We start from the raw sequence: 6000 nt of genomic DNA, 5'->3' as shown, positions 1-6000 counted from the left end.
TAGTGACGGACCATTTTTTTCTGCCATTTTTCCGGAGCGGTTATTGATTGCTCCATCATTTCCCTCATACTTTCCATCCCTAGATTGAAAAAAAAAACAGAAACAGGCTGACAGGACAACAATCAAATTGCAAAAACTCATCAAAGCACTCGATAGAGTATTTGAATCCACAAGTAGCTACGAGCAACTTTGTCCTGGCTTGCATGAAAGTCGGAAAATGTCAAAAAGAAAAAGATGGTGGCTTTTTCATATTTGTTCTTTCATTTTTAGTTCGTTGGCTCTTCTGTCCATTGTCCTCCTGCCTGGCTCTTGACCTGTGACTGTCTGAACGCACACATTAGACTTTCAGGCGGGGGATTTGTCCTGAGCCTCTGTGAAAGACCCACCCACCCCCATAAATAACTGCTCTAGAAACACATGAATGCAAAACTAAACCACAGCTTAAAGAGGAGCTCCAACTCAGTGCCATACTAATGTAAACAAAGTAATACTAAGACATGTTCTTATGGATTTGTCTTACCTTGAGATATGTAATTGGATTTCAGGATTAACTTCCTCATTCAATGTAGTGGTGATTCTTTGCCTGGTCAGTACCTGGGTGGGAGACCTCCAGCGAACAATTAAGCTTGCTGCTGGAAGTGGTGTTAAGAGACTCTTAGGATCTTCCAGAGGTCTCTGTCCAATAGCACTAGTTGCCTTAGAGCTGGCTCAAACATTGCTCAAGAGTCTACCTTTCACAGATGCGCAAAGATGAATGATGGGGGTGCACTCTTCAAGGAGCCTTCCAACTGTAGGGACCGATTAGAGACGATCCGTAGCATGTGTTCGTTTCCATATACGCCCCGTGTCTCAACGGTAGGACAGAGTCAAATACTGCCTCGACACGTAACAGCGTTATATTAAACCGCAGGACTTGAGGGCTGTTTTGTTTGAATGTTCAAGGCATTGGTAAGAGCGTAGGTCAAGGGCCATTGGTGCATCTCCTGTAACTGGAGCAAAAATGCTATTCAAAGTGCAGTGACTAAAATCGTCGTCCACATGTCTCCGTTGTTGATTGCTTTCTGTCTAAGAACGTTCTGTTTTCATGTCCGAACGGGGAGACTTTATCATTCCAACTTGAAGCCACCCTTAAGTCCTCTAAGGTGTGTGTGTGTGTGCTTGCACGTATGGCGTAAAAGGTTTCTTAAACGGAGAGCGAACTTGAAAAAAGTTGCCTCCGCTGCCGCCGCCGCCTCGCACTCCCTGTTCGATTGTAGCAAGAAGGCAGCGGCCGCGGCGCTCGCTGTAGTCGTGGCCGAGTGGTTAAGGTGACGGACTTGAAATCCGTTGGGGTCTCCCTGCGCAGGTTCAAATCCTGCCGACTACGGCGTCCTTTGCATTTGGTTGCGTGCGTGCGTGTAAAAGGACCAGCGCCGTTTCGTTTTCGCTGGGACCTTTAACACTCTAAATCGCCTGGACCCGCAGCCTGTGAAATCGATTCTTCAGCACCCACGAAGGACGCTTTGCCGCTGGACACAGATACCGATGCTTTTCTGCAACGAGCTTTCCAGCTGAATTTTCTCGGCAGCTCCGTACTGAACCTGTTCTCCATTGCAACATAGCGGAGGCTCGTCACGTCTATAGCAAGGCTGTGTAGGACCGCATACGCCACAGTGACTTGTACACAGACCACATGAAAGGCAAGCAAAATACACTTTTAAAATTCCAAAGACTCACAAGGTCAGAGGAAAAGCGATGACCTGAACAGATCTGTTCCAGAAGTCTAGGTTGACCTTTTTAGAGCTGTAATTGCATTTTTGTTTAATAGAAGATCAAATCTACTCGCATGTACCAGCACCTTACAGTTTATTGATGTTAATTCTGTTTAAGTAATAAGATTGCTAACGATGTTGGACTTTAGCCGGTGTTTTTTAGAACAAATTGCTTACACTTCTGTAAGGAATACGCAGTACGTGCCTTTGTCAGTCATTGCTCACCATACCTGTAACTTTCTTATCTAACTCACTTCCTCAAATGGTGAAGGTCCACAAACATAAATGAAAAAAAAACCCTTGTTGTAGATGAGGTGCACAAAAAAGCAGCCCCTGATAGTGTATAACACATTTGTACTATTGCAGAGACACATGTAACATATATATATATACTGTATATATATATATGAAACAGAAATAGAAACAGAAACAGGAATCGCTTACTCACCTGGAGAATCTCTGTAGGAATATCTAGCATTTATCAATGGAAATAAAAGCTGCTTTAATACAGTGCATGTTCAAACTCAAACCCTCAGCTGCTGTTCTTGTTTGTTTTGGGACAAATTGCAACTGAGCATCGCATGAGCCGTTACGTACCCTTATCTGTTAGGGAATTAAAGGGAGGAGTTAGGTCAGAATGGGTAGGCTGCAAAACAACAAGTAAAGATTTATTCCAAGATGAAACGTTGTGGCGGTTTTCTTATCTTTTCAGCATGGACTAAACTTTTACGTGTTCCTTATATGCTATATGTGTATCTATTAGCACCAATGTCGTTCTTAAAAACTAACATGAAATTGTCAGGGACATTCAGCTATATACAAAGACGAGACAGACAAAGTAATAATTCTGTATTAACGTGGCCTACATATTGACGCAATGATCGAACTAACTGACATGTTCTGATTCAGATCCCCTGCAGTTCATGCCAATTAGAACAATAGCAATGCTGAGTCCTCCCCACCCTACCGAGCACAAATTCAGCTGCTCTCCAGTTCTGTTCTGCATGTTTTTTCATTGCAATTGAGCTCGGAGCTGGAGATGATCTCCATACAGTTCTGTGTTCACTAGCCCGCACTTGCGTGCTAATTTACGGGTTGTGGCAAATGCTTTTCTATAGTTCATATACATGACGGCAACCTGTTACCGAGGAACCTGAGAGGTTTAAAAGCCTCATGAGCCAGGCAGGACTCGAACCTACAATCTTCTGATCCGAAGTCAGACGCGTTATCCATTACGCCACTGGCCCATAGAACATGCACTTGCACTCCACCACAGAGAGCTCTACACTGCTACTAGTAGTACACATCCCCATCTAAATTTTCACAGCAAGAAACTTGTGTTTCCTACTATTTTTATCAGGTTTAAAATATCATCTCCTTAAAACAGAAAAAGTGTTGATGTGTCGTGCTGAAATTCCGATTGATTTTGAATTCAAAGAAAAAAGGTTTTCTTCCAAAACACCATGAAATTGTCACATCTTGCAGACAATAGGTGTATTCCATGTTGAAAAGAGAAGAAAGAAAACCATGGAGCCTTTTACAGGTGTGAGGCTTCTTCAGGTGTGAGAAGACCTCACAGTCGAAACGCTGTGTTTCCGTTCTTCTCTTTTCAGCATGCAATAAACCTAGTACTTGTTCCTTTGCAGCCGAGGCATGCTGACGTAGCTACCAAGCTGAACATCTTGCAGACTCTACAGTACTTCTCTCCTGTAGAAGTAAAGCAGGGCTTGCTGGGTGAGCTTTTGCTCCGGTAAATTAGGTCACGTGTCATGTTAAATCACTTCTTCTAAACACAACATTTGCTGGTGCTAGCTTTCCCCATGAAAAGAGACATTTCCCTTACAGTACATGACATATCATTTTTATTCTATCAATAAGTATAGAAATTAAACAAAAGAAGAAATGGTGTCGCCAAAGAATGCACAGCTCTGTCGCCTTGTGGAGGTGTCAAGGGCATTGAGCTCCTTGGACATGAAAAGTGCCCGATAAATGCCATTTCTCATCATTTCTCTTGGCGTCAGTTCTGCTATTAAATGGGACGGAGGCAACGGGCTCAGAGAGCAGGTTAAGTGCACACCGAACGCAGATGTGTCCAAGTGTCTGTAAAAGCGCGGTGCTCCGCTGGCGCTGTTCCCTAGTGGCTTAAAGTGCCCGCCTAGTAAGCAGGCGATCCTGGGTCTGAATACCAGCGGTGCCTCTCTCCGTGTCTTGTTGTGCCGAATGTCTCATTTCAGACAAACATGTACAGCTTGGTTCAGTTTAATGCAAGAATTCATTTCCTTTCTGGAATAACTTGTTTTTGAAGAAATCCATACAGCTTGTGAAAGATGAAATCCATTTCTTGGTTGTCAGTGGAAAAAGATTGCCGGCTGCAAGAAGCGCAAGTGATTGTTTTCTTTGACCATAAACCTGCAAATGTAGGGTGCACAAAAGACTGTCAGACTCTGTGGTGCTGAAAAGTTGGTGGTTCAAGCCCCTCCAGTATGCGTGTCTCAGTTTTTACAATGTAAACATCATCACCATCGCTAAAGAAGATGGTGCAGAAGGCTCCACAGTCGAAACGTTGTGCTTCTTTTCTTCTCTTTTCAGCATGGAGTAAACCTTTGCTTGATCCTTTGCAGCCTAAGCATGCTGACGCAGCTACCTTTCTCTTAACACGCCTCAATCATTATTCACCAAAACGATCAGCAGAATAAGTCGCCTTTGTGGTGATGTCACTCCTCTGCTTCACAAATGTCCTTAGTGACGGACCATTTCTTTCTGCCATTTTTCCGGAGCGGTTATTGATTGCTCCATCATTTCCCTCATACTTTCCATCCCTAGATTGAAAAAAAAAAACAGAAACAGGCTGACAGGACGACAATCAAATTGCAAAAACTCATCAAAGCACTCGATAGAGTATTTGAATCCACAAGTAGCTACGAGCAACTTTGTCCTGGCTTGCATGAAAGTCGGAAAATGTCAAAAAGAAAAAGATGGTGGCTTTTTCATATCTGTTCTTTTATTTTTAGTTCGTTGGCTCATCTGTCCATTGTCCTCCTGCCTGGCTCTTGACCTGTGACTGTTTGAACGCACACAGTAGACTTTCATGCAGGGGATTTGTCCTGAGCCTCTGTGAAGGACCCACCCACCCCCATAAATAACTGCTCTAGAAACACATGAATGCAAAACTAAACCACAGCTTAAAGAGGAGCTTGTCATGACCGCCAGGCAGTTAAGACCAACTCTTAAGCAATCTAAACAGCACCAGCAGAGGGTGATTATTAACAAACGCCGCCGCACGAGTTAACCCACCTGCACACACTCCACCGTGGGGTACGCAGTGCTATTTTTACCATCTTTACTTGCTTCCCGCTGGTATTGAGTCTACTCCTTGAGAGCTCTACCTGGCGTTTTTTCCATTACCTCGTTTATTCTGGATATTGGACTCCCCTTCTGCCTTTTCGACTTTGGACCTCGCCTCTCACCTCGGACTGTTTGCCACCAGTGTTCTCCCTGGATTACGACTTACCTTACGCCTCTTGACCACGAAACAAAGCAAAGCAGAGCAAAACAAAATGAACAAACGAAAAGCCTCACGTCCCGCACTTGCGTGTAACGCCGTTACGTGCCCAAGCGGTATTGTACTTCATCTTAGCACTGCACCCCGGGGCGTACGGTATATGGGAACGAGCACACGCCACAAATCGTCTCGAATCACTCCCTACAGCTGTAAGGCACCTTGAAGCGTGCACCCCCAACATTTTTCTTTGCGCATCTGTGAAAGGTAAACTCTTGAGCAAACTCTGAACCAGCTCTAAGGAAACTAATCCGATTAGACGTTACTTTGACTCATCCTTTAAGGGAACCTTGTTAATTGGAGAAATCAATGATTTCGAATGAATTCTGTATGCGTTAAAAGACAGCTATACACAGAAAACATGCAGGACACTTCTCATGATGTTTCCCGAGCCGAAACACAGTGCGTTTTTCCAAGCCCTCTGACAAAGCCCGCCCACTGAAAACTGCAGCAGATCGTGTAAAGACGTTCAACTTTGTAACTACTGCACGCACAGGAAGCAGAATAAATTCCTCTTTTCAAACTGTCAAAGGTTTGCTTTGCGAACACTGCAGGACATCGCACAATCTCTTTTGAATGGGGACAAACGATTTCTTATGGGGCACAGTAAGTACAGACGTTTAAAAAGCTCCACTCATGCCGACGATGCAGCATGAAGAAGCGCAACCTAACGTTTGCATTCCTAGCAAA

The 6000-nt window shown here is 44.1% G+C and overlaps 2 non-coding genes across 2 annotated transcripts; one reads left to right on the top strand and one right to left on the bottom strand.

The window, feature by feature from the left end:
* Window positions 1-1284: 1284 nt before the first annotated feature.
* Window positions 1285-1366, top strand: trnas-uga (transfer RNA serine (anticodon UGA)). Its single transcript has one exon. It is a non-coding gene; the product is annotated as a tRNA-Ser (tRNA).
* Window positions 1367-2925: 1559 nt separating this feature from the next.
* trnar-ucg (transfer RNA arginine (anticodon UCG)) lies at window positions 2926-2998 on the bottom strand. Its single transcript has one exon. It is a non-coding gene; the product is annotated as a tRNA-Arg (tRNA).
* Between the last annotated feature and the right edge of the window lie 3002 nt (window positions 2999-6000).

The sequence above is a fragment of the Lepisosteus oculatus genome, unplaced genomic scaffold (assembly GCF_040954835.1).
Source record: "Lepisosteus oculatus isolate fLepOcu1 unplaced genomic scaffold, fLepOcu1.hap2 HAP2_SCAFFOLD_90, whole genome shotgun sequence".
NCBI classification, from domain to species: Eukaryota; Metazoa; Chordata; class Actinopteri; order Semionotiformes; family Lepisosteidae; genus Lepisosteus; species Lepisosteus oculatus.
The sequence above is the reverse complement of the archived record's forward strand: the minus strand, read 5'-3'. Positions and strand labels throughout refer to the sequence as shown.